Source organism: Abrus precatorius, unplaced genomic scaffold (genome assembly GCF_003935025.1).
Source record: "Abrus precatorius isolate BTA unplaced genomic scaffold, Abrus_2018 Scaffold10, whole genome shotgun sequence".
Classification (NCBI taxonomy): domain Eukaryota; kingdom Viridiplantae; phylum Streptophyta; class Magnoliopsida; order Fabales; family Fabaceae; genus Abrus; species Abrus precatorius.
In genome coordinates this window covers 16,264,932-16,285,883 of record NW_020874292.1, presented here as the reverse complement: position 1 = coordinate 16,285,883, position 20,952 = coordinate 16,264,932, and the positions used below count along the sequence as shown (strand labels likewise).

At 35.0% G+C, this 20,952-nt stretch overlaps 2 non-coding genes across 2 annotated transcripts; one reads left to right on the top strand and one right to left on the bottom strand.

Annotated features, from left to right (window-relative positions):
- The first annotated feature begins 16,598 nt into the window (after positions 1 to 16,598).
- LOC113853336 lies at positions 16,599 to 16,705 on the top strand. Its single transcript, XR_003502509.1, has one exon. It is a non-coding gene; the product is annotated as a small nucleolar RNA R71 (small nucleolar RNA).
- A 2,935-nt stretch (positions 16,706 to 19,640) lies between these two features.
- LOC113853440 lies at positions 19,641 to 19,747 on the bottom strand. Its single transcript, XR_003502612.1, has one exon. It is a non-coding gene; the product is annotated as a small nucleolar RNA R71 (small nucleolar RNA).
- Between the last annotated feature and the right edge of the window lie 1,205 nt (positions 19,748 to 20,952).

The following is a 20,952-nucleotide window of genomic DNA, read 5'->3' as shown; positions in this document are numbered from 1 at the left end:
CATATACGGTTTTCACTGTTCATACGCGGTTTGCACTGTTCATACACGGTTTGCACTGTTCATAGGCAGTTTTACTGTTCATCTGACACTGTTCATACGGTACTGTTCACTTTTTTTTTTTTTTTATAAATAATTTCAAACTCCATCTAAATCTATTCCAATACCAAATTAATCCTTCAATTAACATTTAACAAGTATAAAATATTATAAATTACTCAATAATAAATCACAGGCCTGACAAATGACTTAGTGAGAAAACAATTAGAATGCATTGAAGTAAAATAGATTTTTAATCTGAATTTTTCTGAAAAATGTAAAAAGTTTCTGGATTTCAATTAATAAGAATTTAAACCCTTGATATGTTCTAATTTGCTTGAGGACAAGCAAAAATTCAAGTTGGGGTAGTGATAAATCCATATTTTGCTAGTATTTTACAATAGTTTTTAGTGCAATTAATAAAGAAAACATGCTAGAAATAGTAGAAAACCCTTAAAAAAATAATAAAATGTTGCATGTCACTTTTAAACATAGTTATTTTAAAATTCATTGATTTTCTATGTAAAAAGTGACATTTAAAGTATGCTTTTGTAGGGAATTCTGAGCTAAGTTCATGAGGATTGGATGATCAAAGGAAAAATAGAAGAAAAGTAGCAAATATTGGAGGAAAGAAGTTGATAATTGAAGAACAGCCTCTGAGTGATCACTTTCGCTGGTGAAAGTGATCACTCCAGAACCATAAAATGAAGAAGAGCTTCTGCGTAATCACTTTTACTGGCAAAAGTGATCGTTCCAGAGAGGTTGCAATGAGAAGAGCTTCTGCGTAATCACTTTTTCTGGAAAAAGTGAGCGTTCCAGAGAGTCCTCCAAGAAGAGTAGCTGCGCGTGTTCGCTATTATCAGCAAAAGTGAACACGCGCAAGAAAGTAACTTATGCGTGTTCACTATTTCCAGCAGAAGTGAACACGCGCATGACATTAGCAAAGGAAGCTTCTGCGTGGCTACTATTTTCAACAAAAGTGAACACTTTGAAGTGCGCGTGGCTACTATCACCAGCAAAAGTGAACACGCGCAAGTGGAAATGAAAAATTAGTCTCTGCGTGATTACTATTGTTGGAAAAAGTGATCACGCCAGCAGAGCGGGAATTCTATAAAAGGCAGTTAGCTCAAGAATTTTGCAGTTTTTTGTTCATTTTTCATTTTCCATTTGTTTTTGTTGTTGAGAGAGTCAGAGAGGGAGATTGAGGACGAACACCAAGCTTCATTTCTTGAGGGATCAGATTGGAGATTGGCTTGAAGATGTTTCTTCTTTGTTCATTCTCTTTTCTTCTTCTCTTCTCTTCTCTTTTTGTAATGTTTGCTTAAACTCTTTGTGGTTAGGAATTGTGAATCTGAAATGGAAATGTTGAATTGATTTTGGATCTGAACTTTGAGTTTTGGATTGGATTGAGTGATTGATTTTGCTGTTAAAGTAGTGATTGAATGGAAATTTGATCAACTAATCATAGAGGAACTCTTATCAATGGGAATTGAATTTGTTTCTCAGATCTAAATTAATTGCCAAGGTTATTGGTTTCTTAGGGATAAGATATCTTAATCTTGGAGTGATTTGATTAGATGCTAGATTCATTGAGGCAAGGGATTGTCCTTTGATTAATACAACGTGAAACTGATTGTCATTCCATCTAAATGCTTGAAAGTTCAGAACTTTATTGATTCAATGTTGAAGTTTTGGTGAAACAATTTCCTAACTACTATTTCTACATCTGTTTACAATATACTTTTGTACTAACTATTCTGTTTTACTTTCTAATTTCATTTTTGATACATTCATACCAATTCCATCTTAAATTTGTAAAGCTCAACTAATTGTGATCTTGTGAAGTGGTAATTGATTCTAAGATTTTTTATAACTTGCTACAACAACACTAGTACACTTGCTAGTCAGTTTACCTTCATTGCAACAGCAGTTGTAAAGAAAGTGTGACAAATGCATGTGATGCCGAGCGCTCACCTTTATCTGTTTCATAAAAAGAAATTAATTTGAGGAAATTTCAAGTACACTAGTAAAATACAATACGTTATGCGTGATTTGGTAATGAACAGATTGAATGAAGGATTGGAGGATAATGTACACTTATCTATGAATTAAATTGTGAATTTGTCGTTTAGTTTCACATTAATGTCGAATAAATGACTTCTTATTCATGTTCATTTGGGTACACCATCTTAGGAAAGTCTTATATATATATTTTTAAAAGATAGGATCTTGATAGTAATTTAGGTGTTACATACAGGGAGTCCATGAATCTCTTGTTGTGATTGTCACATTGTGTCGTGCGCATGTTTCCACCATTACTCTATGTATAAACCACTAATCAAAGTGCATACATGTAACTTTTCTATGTTTTTCTTTTGTTGTCTATGTACGGGCAATTTTGAAATTATTCTATCATTAAGCGTTAAGATGGATTATCAACTAAAAACCTTCAGGGAAAACCATCCACCATTCTACAAGCAATATCTTCGTTAGACAAGGGATTGATAAAATCAATAGCACAAGGGAGTCAGCATTTACAATATTTAGACAGTCATAGAATTCACTCAAATAATCACATAAAAAGAAAAAAGGAGGGGGAAATATAGAATAAAATGAAATGCAACAAGATCGACACATCATCACATCTCATGTTTGCAATCAAAACCCTCCTATTCCATCAAGTTGCTCACATTGCATGGATGAAATCTATACTACTTTGTGTGTGAAGAGTTTAATGTACTCACATACAGTTATTATAATATTAGTTCTATTATGCATAACTCTACTCTAATTTTATCATTGAATCTTTACTGTACTCTAAGTATTATTATTGTATTTAGGAAGTATTCCCTCTCTGCATACCCATAATATAGTGACATTCTGTGAAAAGTGTTTTTGAAGTTCATAATAGGAACTACAATGATCAAAGTAGTATTTTCATATTTCTATTTTCTCCTTGCTTTTGCTTGAGGTCAATAATCTTTTTTTTTTTACTTTTACTTTCATTAAATAGAAGTTTCAGTATTCTGTAATCGAACTTAATAGATTGCTCACTGTCACAAAGCTAAGAGATGTCTGGCTTGTAATTTATTATTGAGTAATCTGTAATATTTTGTACTTGTTAAGTGTTAATTGAAGGATTATTTGGTATTAGAATAGATTTAGAAGGAGTTAAAAAAAAAAAAGAGTGAACAGTGTCAGCGAACAGTAATTCTAGCATTAACAGTAACTTCGACATAAATAGTAAGGCAATTTGAATAGCAACTCCAACGTGAATAGTGCCAAGAAATTTTTTTTTTCTATGAATAGGGGTCCTTACAAGACATTTTCACTTCTTCACACTTCTCAAAGGTTCCAAGGCCATATACCACCATTTTCTCTCATATTAAACCCTTATAAACTTAGATTTCTCTCCAGATCTGTGATGCTGCATCCGTTCTAAGGGATTTGAAGTAAGTTTCTCTAAGTTTGAAGTTAGATTCACTATTCATTTCTCTTCTCCTTCTCTTTCTCATAGAAGTTCATGGTGTTCTTAGGCCAAAACAAGTAATATTCAGTAGATTTGGTGTGAATCACTATTCTAAGGTAAGGGAAGCTTACTTTAGCCTATGAACTATTTTTTTGAATAGCTTGACATGCTATTAAAGAAAGGTTTGAGTTGGTTTTGTTAAATCTCTTTGATAAAAGCTGAGATATAAAGGATTTAATACTTGAAAGTTGTTTTTCTATGTTGTAACTGTTGATAACTGATTTAATAAACACTGAGATTTGGTTGATTTGTTATAAGCTTGTCTTAGCTGAGCTGTTAAAATGATTTTAGCTGTGCTGCATCATGCTGAGCTATATGTTTTGCATCATTGATAAATGCAGAATTTACTAGTATTTTACCTTAGTTTTTAATACATTTCATATGAAAAACATGATGAAGAAAGTTGGAAAACTCATAAAAATAATAGAATGTTCAATTCATTTCTAAATAGTTTAATTGTTTAGATTTTGCGAGTTTTCTATGTAAAAAGTACTAATTAGAACCTATTTTGCAGCAAACTCTGAGTTGAGATCATTAGGTTAGAGGATCAAGAGAGAAAGTAGCAAAAATTGGAATCAAGGAACAAGGTCTGATGAAGCAAGAGTTAGGCGTTATCACTTTTGTTCACAAAAGTGATTGTTCCAGAAGCTTAATATTAAAGAAAGACCTGTGCGTTATCTCTTTTGTTCACAAAAGTGATCATTCCAGAGAGTTTCCCAACAAAGCACAACACGCGTAGTCACTTTTGTTTACAAGAGTGAGCATTCCAGAGAGTTCCCTAGCATAGCAAAGTGAGCGCTCCAGAGAGTTCCCCAGTATAGCAAAGTGCACGTGATCACTTTTTTCACAAAAGTGATCGTTCTAGAGAAGTCTCTAGCAAAGCAAGCTACGCATGATCACTATTACTGACAAAAGTGATCGTTCAAGCTGCGGGTGACTCCTATTGTTCACAAAAGTGAACACACGCAGACCATGAACCTCTGCGTTGCTACTTTTATGAAAAATAGTAATCATGCCAGAAAAGCGGGAAATTCTATAAATAAGATATTAGCCCAAAAACTTGTAATCTTTTCTCATTTTTTCATTTCCTCACCTTAGGAGAGTTAGAGAGGAAGATTGAGGGCAACTTCCAAGCTCTGGACCTTGAGGAATCAGGTTGGGGATTGGATTTATGAAGAAATTCTACAGCTCCTCTTCTTCTACTCTTTCTCTTTTTTTTCTTTTAGCAACATGTTCTGATTTCTTTTTCTTATGGATTGATGGATCCGATTTTGATATTGTGGATCTGGATTTTAAGATCTTGATTGTATTGAATGTTTAATTCTTTTCTTAATGCAATTCTTGAATTAGCTATTCAATTGAATTAAACCTAGAGGATTTTCATCAATGGAAGTTGACTTAATTTCTCATATTTGAATTGAATGTCAAGGTTATGGATATCTTAGGGATAATGTTGTTAGCAATCTAAACACTAGCAAGTGCACTAGTATTGCAGCAAGTAATGAGTAATTTTTAAGAACAGGATATCGTCTCCACAGGGAATTTAGATTCAAGTATCACTTCATAGAATTATAACCATTTAAGCTTTTTCGAAATTGTAAGGAGAGTGGTAACATCTAATAACAGCAAACTGGAACAATTAAAAGTAAAATGAACTTGCAGAAAACAGAACAATGAACACACAGTTATGTGATAATAGAGGGAGAAACCATAGTTAGGGAATTGCTTCACCAAAACTCCAATGCTTAATCAATAAAGTTCTGAATTAACAAGCAATTGGAAAGAATGACAATCAGTTTCACATTATACTATTCAGAGGTTAATTCCTTAACTCAGTGAACCTAACATTCAATTAAACCATTCTAATTCCTTAGATCTGATTCAATTCAATGTTGCTTTAAGTGTAAGAAACCAAAAGATTACAAGATCAAAGTTCCTTATCCCTAAGAAAACTAAAATCTCGGTGATTGGTTCATATCTAAAGAACAGATTCAATTTCCATTGACAAAGGTTCCTCTGAATTTAGTTAATCGAATTTCCATTCAATTTCCACGTGAAGTTCAGAATCAATCACTCAATCTATTCCAAAGCTTGAAATTCAGATCCAAATCAATTCAACATGTTCATTTCAGATCTACAATCCCTAACTATGAACGAATTACACAGCCATGGCAGCAGAAGAAGAAAAAGAAAGAGAAGAAGAGAAGAAGAGAAGAAGAGAAGAAGAAACTCAGAAACGCCATGGAAGCTTGCTCCACTCCAATTCCTCTTCGTGAAGCTCCAAGATCTGAATCCCCACTCCTCTCTCTTACTTCCTCTAACCAGAAACTAACTAAAAAAAACTGAAAATGAACAGAATCCCCTCTTTCTGGATCGTTTCTGGTATTTATAAAATTTCCCAGATTTTCACGTTATCACTTTTATGAGAAATAGTAGTTACGCAGAGAGTTTTTGGTTGCGCGTTAACACTTTTCCCCAGAAATAGTGGCTATGCGCATTTTCCTGATATTGAGAGCTCTCTGGAACTATCACTCTTGATGATAAAAGTGACAACACAGAGCCAAGGTAGTTGCGCGTTATCACTATTGTTGATAAAAGTGACTACGCGCAACTCGCCAAGTTGAAGACTCTCTGGAACGATCACTTTTGATGACAATAGTGGTTACGCAGAGCTTTCCTGATATTTTGCCTCTCTGGAACTATCACTTTTAATGATAAAAGTGGTAACGCCCAGGCTTCACTTCTTCTTTGAGGTCTGAAGTGATCACTTTCACTGACAATAGTGATCACGCCCAGTCTGAAATTTCTTATTCTTGAATTTTTGGAGTCCAGACTTGCTTTTTTCCTCTTCCTTGTCATCAAACTTCCATGAATATGATCCTTGCTCAATTTATTCCTATAAAAACAAGATTAAAAACTTAATTCCTAAGCAAAAATTTCATAATTGCTAAAATAACTACATATGTAAACAAAATTCAATTCCTTCTCTTTTTCTAAGTTTTTCTGCTTTCTTTATATATTTTTCTTATCATTTGTGTTAGAATTATGCTAAAATATCAGTCAAAATATGGATTCATCACTACCCCAAACTTGAATTTTTGCTTGTCCTCAAGCAAGTCAAATTAAACCAAGGGTAATTCTTCCACTTTCAGAAACCATTTCACAACTGCTATATCAGAATTTTTCAATTTGCAATTCTGTGTTTTCTGCAAAATTTTCAATCAAGATATTCATCCAATTACTCATCATTGCAATCACAATGCATTCATCAAATTTGAAGCAAGAATTGCTATCTAAGTGAATATATCAGCCAAGTTCATGTGAGAAACATTAAAATCATGATCACTTCTCACTGGACAGTGTTTCCCTCAATTCTCAACAGTGTTTAAGTATTGTTTTCTCTCTTTAATCATCAATTCAGCTACACTCTACCATATGCTTGCCCAATTTCTCTATCTTCTCTGCTTAGTACAGCCAATCACACATCAAGAGGACTTTTTACAGTTTATAACAGGGCTTAGGTTAAGGTAGATACTGAACAAAATAAGAAACAAGTTGCAATTTCAAAATATCAGAAGCATTTTGAGTGAATGACTTTAAAACTAGTCTGGTTTAGCATCAATTCACATTAAATTCCTCAGTTATGCAGCAGACTAATCGTTTTTGTGCAGCAGAATTTTTATTTTCCTTTTTCTTCTTCTCTGCAACAGTTTACTGCTAATTTCTTCTTTTTGATCTCCATTTTGCTCTTTTCAACTCAGATTCTATTTTTCAACAGTTTACTGCAACATGTTTAACTCTTCCATAGTTTTGCTGCATAATTTTTTTATTTTTCTGCAGCACTTTTGTTCTTTCGTTCTGACTGTTTGAACTCAAACTTAGATAGCTTGCTACTCCCCTACCCCAAACTTAAAATTTTGCTTGTCCTCAAGCAACTTAATTTGTTGCTACCCCAAACTTAGCTTTAAAACTCATTTTTGATTAAACTCACAATGCCTTTGATCAATTTGAATGGTAAAATTGGTTTTCCAGCAAGGCGTGTAATGAAGTTAACTCAAGAAAAGAGAATATTAAGCTCAAAAGGGGTAAACTAGGGCAATTAATCATAAGGGAAGGCATTTTAGGCTAACTAAGTATATCAAACATGGCCTCTATCATGTGTGTGAGAACTGTAACATGCATATTCAATTAAGAACAAGGGCAAGTTCTAGAGAATGCAGTAAAATCTGATTAATCACACAAGGAAAGAAGTAGGTAGCTCAAGTCTCACTAGGCATTTATAAGTGATAATGTTGATTAATGAAAACACAATGCGCTTTTCAGAAATATATGCACCTAGTGGCAACTGCCTCATTTTTGAAAATACAAGTGTGATCTCATTTTGAGAATGGGAAAAACAACTTAAAAAGAATTTCACACAGAATTCACAACCAGTAGTTTATTATCTATTCTAGTATTTTGGTGTTTTTCAACAACAATTCAGTGTAATGTGAGGCTACACATGAATAAGAGGTAGAGAATGAAACCCCCCTTTCATGGCAGCTTGTGTAAGAGTCACCATCCAATGTGTGTGAGTGTTGTGTGTGATATTCTCTGCACAAAAACACCAGAATTCCATTAACTCGCAGCAAGATAAAGGTATTTAGTTAAGAAGCTAATATAATTGCAAAATAGGTAAGTGAAAATTAAACCAAATTGTACCAATTAGTGATTACAACCCAAAAAGTTTAAACTACCAGAAATTTACAAAAATCTAATAACAGAATTTAAATTCCTAGACTAATCTTCTGCTGCATCTTCTTCCTCTGAGCTTTCCTCTTCAGAACCTTCTTCTTCTTCTTCTTCTTCCACTACCTCTTCAAATGGTGGCTGAGGAAAGTGGGTTTTGTATATTGGCATATTCTTGAAAACAGAAGAACGAAGGCACTGGGCATTCTCTGCTAAGTCTGGAGTATGATACATTTCTTCTTTGGTCATTCCCAATTTCTGACCAATATTCAGCATAATACGTTCCATTAACATGACTCCAGCTTTGAGGCTATTATGCAGCTCAGTCTGCCTTTCAGCAAGTTGATTCTGCCCTTCAGCTAGGTGCTTCAGAGTGTCCTTCATCATCATTGGTTTCTCTTTCTTGAATTGTGAAGGAATTGGGGCTGCAGAGGTGCAGGAAATAGTTGCATAAATCTCTTTGATCAGAGCTGCAGAAATGGATGGTGCAGCTCTGATTTTCTCTTGATAATCACCAAACTCTACTCCTGCGTCTTCACAAAGTAGTGTAATTACTGAAGGAAAGGCTAATGAATCCCTTTTTGTCTTCAGTATTCCCAAGATACAGTCACTTATTACCTCTCCCACATCTATGTAGATGTTGGAGACTATGGCAAAAAGCAGAGCAGCCCTCTTCACAGCTAGTGTGGAGCTATGTTTGACAGGCATGAACGGATTTAAAATAAACATGCTCTATACTTTGGCAAAGGGCAGAAGATTCTTGGTGACAATATGCTTTGGCTTCTTAGATTGGTTGAGCTCCCATGTGGTGCCTGGTTTCCCAATCCTTTCCAGAATTTGCACAAAATCAATATCTGGACTTTCCTTAAATGTTTTGAAGTCCAGCTGTGCAGCATGTTGTGCAGAATTAATTTCCAGCACCCTGTTGATATTTGCTGGTGAGAAGTCAATTCTCATGCCCTTGACCATGGAACTGAACTTAGGGGTTCCTTTCCCTTTAAACCTCATGGCATTGGCATAGAATTCTTGAGTTATTTCCCTCCAACCCAGGCCAGCTGTTGCATAGAAGAATTCCCAACCTCTTTTCTGGATTTCCTCCTTAAATTCAGGGTAGTTGTTCCCAGCTATTTGGAATGCTCTGTCAGGAACAATTTTTCTTCTTAGAATATTGGCTCTGAAAAAGTTTTCATGAGCCAAACTTCTGAATCTCGGATCATGTGTGGCTGGTGGTGAGGATCCTGAAGGTACGGCTGTTCTTGGTGGGGGTGATGGTGTAGGTGAGGGTGCAGGTGCAGGAGATCTTGTTGAAGGTGGTGGAGAAGGTGAGGGTTCAGATGATCTTGTCTGAGGTAAGGGAGAAGGTGAGGGTTCAGAGATCTGAATAGGTGAAGAGCTTGAGACACCATCAGTTCTGGCCCTCTTTGATGCAACAGCTTGGAGATTTCGGCTGGATCTTCTTGTTGGGGTTGTGGAATATGCAGCTCGTTTCTTCTTAGGAGTGGTAGAAGATGCAGCTTGCCTCTTCTTAGGAGTGGTAGAAGATGCAGCTTGCTTCTTCTTAGGAGGACCTACAGGTGTGTTGAATGAAGTCCTAACCATTTTGGAATTTTCTGCATTGAAGGAGTAATTGTCAGTTTAAAATTTTAGAATCAAAGAATAATCCTATACTGCAGAAAATTCAATCAAGCAGTTTGCAGAAATTAAATTTTTCTAATACTTCTCATCATGCAGTCTGCTAATAGTACCAACACCCAATTGCACAACTTATTCAAAACATGCAAAATCTAATAGTAGAATTTCAGAGTGCACACTCTTATCAATTATCAGGGTAACGCAGAAAGATAATTACATGTCTTGACCAAAATTTCAAACTGATTTTGCACTGACAGCCAAAATTCCCAAGTTGTATTCATTTTGCAATCAAGTATGCATTTCAGATAGTCCCAATTTAATGTCTAACTCAATTTCAGCACAGCTATGTATTCTAATTTTCAATTCTACAGTTTCAGAAAGTTCTGTTGCTATCAGTTCAGATTCTGCAGAAATGTGGTTCATATAATATGCAATGTAATTTCAATTATCCCATCAAACTAACATACATGACAGAGAACAACTATCTGAAGTATTATCCATTCTATTTTGAACCAAATAGCCTCAGAATTTGAAATTAAGTTTGCTGTCAGAACATGTATTATACATATGCACAGAATAGATGCTCAACATTAATTCATCACAACAGGTAATTTCAATTAGTCATATTTAGAAATTTCCAATCAACCAATTCACATACTTCAATTTAAGTCAATTAAAATGCTGCAGACTGTGATACATATAATATGCAATGCAGTTTCAATTATCCCAGCAGAAATGTCATAGTTGACAGGGAAAGATCGCTCCAAAGTATTGTCCATTCTTGAAGCAAATACTATCAAAATAGTTTCCCAACACTCATCTCGACATTTTCCAAAATAGTACATGCAGAGCACAGTACAATAGATAATTTCAGACTTTCAAATTCAATATCTTTCAATTAGAACATTGTTATTAAAGTCTTTTAGGTCAAATCAATTTCTGCAGAAATTTGTTAATGTGAAAAGTGCAATGCAGAATTGAATTTTCTCAGAGAACTCTCATTACAGCAAAACCTAATCTCAGTATTTTCTATCCCCAAATTGATTTAATTGCCTCAAACATTCTTAGTTATCCCTTTTTAGCAACTTCCCCAAAATAGTTATACAAATACAGAAACCCCAATCACAGATTTTAGAAGTGAGGGAAGTGTACCTTGGTTGAGATGCAGAAATGATATTCGAACAAGGAAGAAGAAGCTTCTGAATCGCAATGCAGAGGTTGATAAGTGGAGAGCTCTCAGAGAGGGAAGGGATTTTTGATTTAAAAACGTATGTGCGTATTCACCCTTAGCAATATTTATAGGCACGCCCAAGCACGTGACTACTTTGGAGAATAAAAGTGACTTTTATGTTATTAAAATTCCCAGCGTTATCACTATTATTCGTAAGAGTGAATGTTCCAGAGAGTGGTTTTTTTTTCAGAGTGAGGCGCGCGTTATCACTATTACTGAACAAAGTGATAACGCGCAGCAAAGTGATAACTTTTTTTCAGTTAAAGGACTAACGCAGAAGTATTAAAAGTTACTTACCTGTGCGTAGTCACTCTTGACAGAAAAAGGAGGCATTCCAGAGAGCTCATTTTCCCATTTGTCTCTGAGTAATCACTTTTATCAGTAAAAGTGATTGTTCCAACAGAGATCCTCAAAATGTATTCTCTGCGTAGCTTCTTTCCTGCAATAAAGTGACTCCTCTCATTAATCAAATACCTCTAAAACCTCAATTAATTAAATTTTCACTCTTGAATCCATCAAATACACACTCTCCACATTGAATCTTAGTTCAAGTATCTCAATTATGTCTCAGAAAATCAGATTCAGTAGAATATTCACATACATTATGCAGAAACTTCCAGAAGTTGGTAACATCAGACTGTGCAGAATACGAAACTCTTAACTACACATTTACCTCATCAATTCTCAGATTAAGCAACCAAATGCACCTCAGAAACTCTAATTCAGCAATATTTGTGTGGAATTTTTGCAGAATGTCAGAAATTTACAGAACAATAGTATGCAAAATTCTAAAAACACTATAGAAAGCTTAAACTGGGTTAGAAATGTGAGTTGCCTCTCACAAAGCGCTTCTTTAATGTCACTAGCTTGACATTAGTTGTTCCTCACTCAAGAGAAACCAATTTCAAGCATGATATGTTTCTTGCAAACTCTTCTCCATGATAGACCTTCAATCTTTGGCCATTGACCTTGAATTCCCTTCCTGTTTTCTGATCTTCTATAAGAATTGCTCCAAAGGGAGAGGTCTCCTTTATTAAAAATGGTCCAGACCATCTAGATTTCAATTTCCCTGGGAACAATTTTAACCTTGAATTGAATAACAGCATTTGCTGGCCAGGTCTGAAATCTTTTTGCAGAATGAACTTGTCATGGATTCTCTTGGTTCTTTCTTTGTACAACTTTGCATTCTCATATGCTTGCTGTCTGAATTCCTCTAATTCATGCAGCTGCAGAACTCTATTCCTTCCAGCACTTGACAGATCGAAATTAAGTCATTTTGTAGTCCAATATGCTCTATGTTCCAGCTCTAGGGGTAGGTGACAGGCCTTTCCAAATACTAACTGATATGGAGACATACCAATTGGAGTTTTAAAAGCAGTTCTGTATGCCCACAATGAATCATCCAGCCTCTTTGACCAATCCTTCCTTGAGCTGTTCACTACCTTCTCCAGAATTTGCTTGATTTCTCTATTTGAAACCTCCACTTGTCCACTTGTTTGTGGATGGTAAGGAGTAGCAGCCTTATGCTTCACACCATATTTCATTAATACAGCTTCAAGATACTTGTTGCAGAAGTGAGTACCTCCATCACTTATTAGCACTCTAGGCACACCAAATCTTGAAAAAATGTTCTTTCTTATAAAAGAAATCACTACCTTCACATCATTTGATCTGGTGGGAATTGCTTCTACCCATTTAGACACATAATCCACTGCCATTAGAATATATTCGTGTGAAAATGATGGGGGAAATGGTCCCATGAAATCAATCCCCCATACATCAAATAATTCCACTTCTAAGATGTTGGTTAATGGCAGCTCATGTCTTCTTGATATATTTCCAGTTCTTTGACATTTGTCACAGTTTTCTACATACCTCTTGGCATCTTTGAAGAGTGTGGGCCAAAAGAAGCCTGCTTGCAAAACTTTTGCAGCAGTTCTTGAACTTGCATGGTGGCCTCCATATTCTGAATTATGACAATGCCATAATATCTCAGCTTGCTCACTTTGTGGAATGCATCTTCTAAGTAACCCATCTACTCCAATTTTGAACAGGTATGGGTCTTCCCACACATAGAATTTGCTGTCATGTAGGAACTTCTTCTTTTGTTGCCAAGTAAACCTCTTTGGAATGAATTGAGTGGCTTTAAAATTTGCAATGTCAGCAAACCAAGGCATTTTATCCACTGCGAACAGCTTTTCATCTGGAAATTCTTCATTTATTTCCAATGATTCAGTGGGTGAACTCTCCAAAGGTAATCTAGATAGGTGGTCAGCAACACTGTTTTCTTTCCCTTTCTTATCTTTGATCTCTAGCTCAAATTCTTGGAGGAGTAGAATCCATCTTAATAATCTGGGCTTTGCATCCTGTTTTGTCAAGAGATATTTAAGAGCAACATGATCAGTGTATACAATCACTTTTGAACCCATTAAATATGATCTGAACTTATCAAAAGCATATACAACAGCTAAAAGTTCTTTTTCTGTTATTGTGTAATTCACTTGTGCAGGATTTAACACTTTGCTTGAATAATAGATAGCATGTAATTTCCTACATTTTCTCTGTCCTAAAACAGCACCCACTGCACTATCACTTGCATCACACATGAGTTCAAAAGGTAGTTTCCAATCTGGTTTTGCAAGAATAGGTGCAGAAATCAGTTTCTCTTTTAAAACAGAAAATGCATGAAAACAATTATCATTAAATATGAAATCTGCATCCTTTATAAATAAATTACTCAAGGGTTTAGCAATCTTGGAAAAATCTGATATGAATCTTCTATAAAAACCAACATGTCCTAAAAAACTTCTAACTCCCTTAACATTGATAGGTGGAGGCAATTTACTAATGACTTCTATTTTAGCTTGGTCCACCTCCATTCCTTTCTCTAAAATTTTGTGACCAAGGACAATGCCTTCTTGTACCATGAAATGACACTTTTCCCAATTTAACACAAGATTAGTGTCTTGACATCTCTGCAAAATAGTGGATAGATTAGCTAAACAATCATCAAAAGAATCACCAAAAACAGAGAAATCATCCATGAATACTTCTATGATGTTTTCCACCAAATCAGAAAAAATAGAAAGCATGCATCTTTGGAAAGTGGCAGGGGCATTACCCAAACCAAATGGCATTCTCCTATATACAAAGACTCCAAATGGACATGTAAATGCAGTTTTCTCTTGATCTAAAGGATCTACAGCTATTTGATTATATCCTGAATACCCATCAAGAAAATAATAAAATGAATGTCTAGCAAGTCTTTCTAGCATTTGATCTGCAAATGGTAGTGGGAAATGATCTTTTCTGGTTGCATCATTTAATTTCCTATAGTCTATGCACATTCTCCATCCAGTCACAGTCCTAGTAGGGACAAGTTCATTCTTTTCATTAGGTACAACTGTCGTACCACCTTTCTTTGGAACAACTTGGACTGGACTTACCCAATTGCTGTCAGAAATTGGGTATATTATTCCTGCATCTAACAGCTTTATGACCTCTTTTTTAACTACCTCTTTCATGGCTGGGTTTAACCTCCTTTGTGGCTGCACAACAGGTTTAAAATTCTCTTCAAATAAAATTCTGTGCTTACAAAATGAAGGATTTATACCTTTCAGATCTGCAATATTCCATCCAATTGCAGATTTGTGTTCTCTCTCCAAAATTTCTGGAAGCAATTTTTTCCTCTTGTTCTTCCCTTTAAGTTCATTAATTGGAATGATGACTACCTTCATACATGTGCTATCTTCAATTGGATATTTTAAAGCTTCAAACACATTAAACACTACCTTCTCATCTTGAACTCTAAGCATAAGTTCACCTTTCTGCACATCTATTAAAGCTCTCCTGTTGCAAGAAATGGTCTCCCTAGGATCAAAGGAATGTTAGAATCCACCTCCAATGTCCAGATTACAAAATCTGCAGGAAAAATGAACTTGTCAACTTTAACTAATAAATCTTCAACAACTCCATATGGATAAGTGTATGATCTATCAGCTAGCTGCAGTGTAATGTTGGTGGGCTTCACTTCCTCTATGCCAAGTTTCTGCAGAACAGCCAATGGCATCAGATTTATGCTTGCTCCCAAGTCACACAATGCTCTTCCCACAGTGCAGTTTCCTATTTCACAAGGAATGCTAAATGATCCAGGATCTTTCAACTTTTGAGGAAGTTTTCTCTTAGAATGGCACTGCACTCCTCTGTCAAAGGTACTGTTTTGTCATGCTCTAGCTTCTTTTTTTGGAAAGTAGTTCTTTCATGAACTTTGCATATGAAGGCATTTGCTCCAAAGCTTCTGCAAAAGGAATGTTAATTTGTAATTTCTTAAAGACATTCATAAACCTTTCGAATTGTTCCTCTTGTTTAGGATTTTGGACTCTTTGAGGATAAGGCAGCCTCTTGTATTTTTCTGGGTCTATTGGCTTACAAGCTTCCTCAAAGAGTTGCTTTTTGGTTTTCCTTTCAGAATTCATAGGAACTTTTACTTTTTCTTCTGAATGTTCTTTCTTCAATAGCTTAAAATTTCCTTGTTGCAGATCTTGTTCAATTTTCTTTCTGTTGCATCATTCACTTTCTTTTCTGCTGGTTTAGGGCTTGCAACTACAACTCCACTCCTTATAGTTATGGCTTGACATTGTTCTTTAGGATTGATTACTGTATTGCTTGGAAATCTTCCTTCATCCCTGCTGGATAGTTGTCAGCTAATTGTCCGATCTGTGTCTCTAGTTTCTTCATGGAGGCTTCTTGGTTTTTGAAGCTTGTTTGAGTCACCTTCATGAATTGCAGCATAGTCTCTTCCATCTCAGTCAACTTCTCATTCATAGGTCTCGAAAATTTTTGATTTCCTTGAGGTTGAGTGGATGAATTCCTCTGAAAATAAGGTTGTTGTGTTGCTGGACCTGCATTAGAAAAAGGCAAAGTTGAGTTAGAATTCTTTGCAGCAGAATATTGATTATTCCAATTAGAATACTGCTGAGTTCTATTATTCGAAATTGAAATCTAGGGGGATATGATGGCTGTTGTCTCTGAAAATTATTCATATAATTCACTTGCTCTTGTGGTTCACTTGTGGATGCCTCACATGCACCATTTGCATGGTTTCCTCCACAAAAATCACAACTTAGCTGACTGGCAGGCACACTCCCTATTTGCAGATTGTTGATTTGTTGTGTTAAGGCAGCTAATTGTTCTGAAAACATTTGATTTTGTAGCTGATTTTGTGCAAGAAAAGTTTCCAGAACTTTAGCTTCATGACCAGAGTTTCTTCCTTGGTTCCTTGAGTTTGAATTTTGATACATTGAAGATGCCATCATGTCAATAATCCTTTGAGCTTCTTCTAAGGACTTTGTATTTAATGAACCTCCAGCAGCAGCATCAACCATTGTTCTTGTTACTGCATTCATCCCATTATAAAAAGTCTCCAATTGCATCCAATCTGGAATACAATGATGTGGACACCTTCTAAGCAGTTCTTTGTATCTTTCCCAAGCTTCATACAATGATTCTCCTTCTTGCTGAACAAAGGATGTAATTTCTCCTCTCAATTTAGCAGCTTTGGATGGAGGGAAGTACTTGGTTAAAAACTTATTCACAAGTTCTGTCCAGGTTGTGATGCTTCCTTGTGGTTGAGCTTGTAACCAACATTTTGCTCTATCTCTCAAGGAAAAAGGAAATAGTCTTAATCTGATAGCTTCTTCACTAACTCCATTCATTCTTATGGTGTCACATAGCTGCAGAAAATTTGAAATATGCAGGTTAGGATCATCAGAATTTCCACCAGAAAACTAATCCTGTTGGACTAAATGTAGTAGGGCAGGTTTAATCTCAAAATGGTTGGCTTGAATAGTTGGCCTAATTATAGAAGAGTTAAAACCTTGCATGTTAGGAATAGCATAGTGCCCTAATGTTCTAAATCTGTTCTGTTTTGCCATTTCTATTGCTGGATTTGGTTGTCTCAAGGGTGTAGATGTTCTTTTTACTCTAGAATTACTATGAGATTCTAAAGAATGGACAGCTTCTAACTCACTATCACTCCCTATGGCTTTTTCTGCTCTAGACTATTTTCTCAATCTTCTCAAAGTTATGTCTATGTCAGGATCAAAGACCAGAATTGATTTATTCTTGTTTTTACCACGCATATACAAATCAGTTTGAAGCAAAATTAGACTACAATTGATACTCAGAAATGTACAACAGAATTCATGCAAAATCTATCAGTAAAAGCATATAGAAACTTAAATCTAGCAGTTGCAGAATTGTAAAATCATGTACAAATATGCAGAATGACAATTACAACTATGAAGAACAATGAAAACTGAAATTATGCAGATAACAAAGATGTAAAAATTCTATGCAGCAGACAGAAATATTATGCAGAATATTACACAAGGTGCAGTAAAATTATGCAGAAAGCAATTTGAAAGCAAAGCAACAAATTAAATGCTCAATCTAGTTACTTTTCTACTACTAATGATATTGAAATGCAAAATTCCCCGGCAACGGCACCAAAAACTTGTTGTTAGCAATCTACACTAGCAAGTGCACTAGGATTGCAGCAAGTGATGAGTAAATTTAAGATCCAAATATCGTCTCCACAGGGAATTTAGATTCAAGTATCACTTCATAGAATTATAACCATTTAAGCTTTTTTGAAATTGTAAGAAGAGTGGTAACATCTAATAACAGCAAACTGGAACAATTAAAAGTAAAATGAACTTGTAGAAAACAAAACAATGAACACACAGTTATGTGATAACAGAGGGAGAAACCATAGCTAGGGAATTGCTTCACCAAAACTCCAATGTTTAATCAATAAAGTTCTGAATTAACAAGCAATTGGAAAGAATGACAATCAGTTTCACATTATACTATTCAGAGGTTAATTCCTTAACTCAGTGAACCTAACATTCAATTAAACCATTCTAATTCCTTAGATCTAATTCAATTCAATATTGCTTTAAGTGTAAGAAACCAAAAGATTGCAAGATCAAAGTTCCTTATCCCTAAGAAAACTAAAATCTCGGTGATTGATTCAGATCTGAAGAACAAATTCTTATTAATGGAAATTGGATTTGTTACTCATATCTTAATCAATTACTAGAATTATAGCTTTCTTAGGGATAAGAGAACTTGATCTTGCAATCTTTTGGTTTCTCACACTTAAAGCAACATTGAATTAAACCAGACTTAAAGAATTAGAGTATTTTGATTGCATGTTAGGTTCAGTGAGTTAAGAAATTAACCTCTGAATAATAAAACATGAAACTGATTGTCATTCTTTCTAATTACTTGAAAGTTCAGATCCTTATTAATTCAACATTGAAGTTTTGGTGAAACAACTCCCTAGCTATGTCTTCCACATCTGTTCATCACACATTTACATATTAATTGTTCTATTTTTCTTCTGATTTCAATATATGTCAATTTTAATTCCAAACACTCTTTGAAATTCGTGAAGCTCAACTAATTGTGGGCTTGTAAAGTAGTAATTGGACACTTTTATTCCCTGAGATCAATACTTGGGACTCTAACACAGTTTTATCATTTTTATAACTTGCTACATCAAGACTAGTACACTTACTAGTAAAATCAACTTCTCTTTAGAAGTGTGACAAGTTTTTGGCGCCATTGCTGAGGAATAATTGTTTCCAATATCATTAGTAACAAGAAAGTAATTAGATTGAGCATTTCTTTTTCTTTAAAGTTTCTGCAATATTAGATTACATTTAAATTTTTTCTATTTGCAATTAGTTGAAATAGTTAATTTCATAATTGTGTAGTTTTGATTTCTGATTGATTTTATATTGTTGTAAGTAGTTATTTTGCATATGTATATTGCGAATTAGTGCAATTTTCTGTTTTCTTTCTACTATATCTGTATTGTTGATTGTATATGCATAGCAAAAATAAAAATAAATCAACTCTGGTCTTTGATCCTGATATAGATATAACTTTGAGAAAATTAAGAAGAAAGGCTAGAGCAAAAATTTCTTAGGAAGTGATAATGAATTTGAGGTTATCTAATCTCTAGAGATTCAAAATACTCCTATCCAAAAAGGAACACCTACACCTCTAAGACAGTTAACTCCAGAAATAGAGATGGCAGAGCAACATATGATGAGAACATTAGGAGACTATGCAATTCCAAACATGCAGGGCTATAACTCTTCCATAGTTAGACCAGCCATCCAAGCTAATCACTTTGAAATTAAACCAGCTTTGCTACATTTAGTGAAATAGGACCAATTTTCTAGTGGAATTTTTTATGATCCTAATATGCATATTTCAAATTTTTTGTAGCTATGTGATACTATAAGAATGAATGGAGTAAGTGAAGATGCCACAAGATTGAGATTGTTTCCATTCTCTCTAAGAGACAAAGCAAAATGTTGGTTACAAGCTCAACCACAAGGAAGCATTACAACTTGGATAGAGCTTGTGAACAAATTTTTAACCAAGTACTTCCCTCCATCCAAAGCTGCCAAGCTGAGAGAAGAAATTACATCCTTCGTGCAGTAAGAAGGAGAGTCATTGTATGAAGCTTGGGAAAGATACAAGGAATTATTGAGAAGGTGTCCACATCATTGTATTCCAAATTGGATGCAATTGGAGACTTTCTACAATTGGATGAATGCAGCAACAAGAACCATGGTTAATGCAGCTGCAGGAGGCTCTTTAAACATGAAATCTTTAGAAGAAGCTCAAAGAATCATTGAGATGATGGCTTCATCAATGTAACAGAATGCAAACTAAAGAAATGCAGGGAGAAGTACTGGATATGAAGCCAAGATGTTAGAAACTTTTCTTGCACAGAATCAGCTACAAAACCAGATATTTTCAGAACAAATAGCTGCCTTGACTCAACAGATTAGCAATCTTCAAGCAGGAAGTGTGCAAACCAGTCAACTAAGCTGTGATTTTTGTGGAGGAAATTATGCCAATGGTGCATGCGATGCATCTATAAGTGAACCACAGGAACAAGTGAATTATATGAGCAATTTTCAAATAATAGAAAGCAGCAGTATTCTAATTGGAATAATCAATATTCTGCTGTCAAGAATTCTAATTCTAATTTGCCTTTTTCAAATGCTGGTCCAGCAGCATAATAACCTTATTTCCAAAGGAATCCAGTTACTCAACCTCAAGGAAATCAGAAGTTTTTCAAGACTATGACTGAAAGGTTGACTGAGACAGAGGAAACCATGCTGCAGTTCATGAAAGTAACCCAAACAAGTTTCAAGAATCAAGAGGCTTGCATGAAGAAGTTGGAAACATAAATTGGACAGCTAGCTGAGCAACTGTCTAGCAAAGATGAAGGAAGGTTTCCAAGCAACATAGTAATAAATCCTAAAGAGCAGTGTCAAGCCATAACTACAAGGACTGGAGCTGTGGTTGCAAGTCCTAAACTTGTAGAAAAGAAAGCAAGTAATGTAGTAGAAGAAGGAAGAATTGAACAAGATCTGCAACAAGGAAATTTCAAATTATTGAAGAGAGATCATTCAGAAGAAAAGGTAGAAGTTCCTATAAATTCTGAGAGGAAGACCAAGAAGCAGCTTTCTGAAGATGCTTGCAAGCCAATAGATCTAGAAAAATACAAGAAGCTGCCTTATCCTCAAAGAGTGCAAAATCCTAAACAAGAGGAACAATTTGAGAGATTTCTGAATGTTTTAAAGAAATTACAAATTAATATTCCTTTTGTAGAAGCTTTGGAGCAAATGCCATCATATGCAAAGTTTACGAAAAAACTACCCTTCAGAAAAAGGAAACTAGAACATGATAAGACAGTACCATTGAC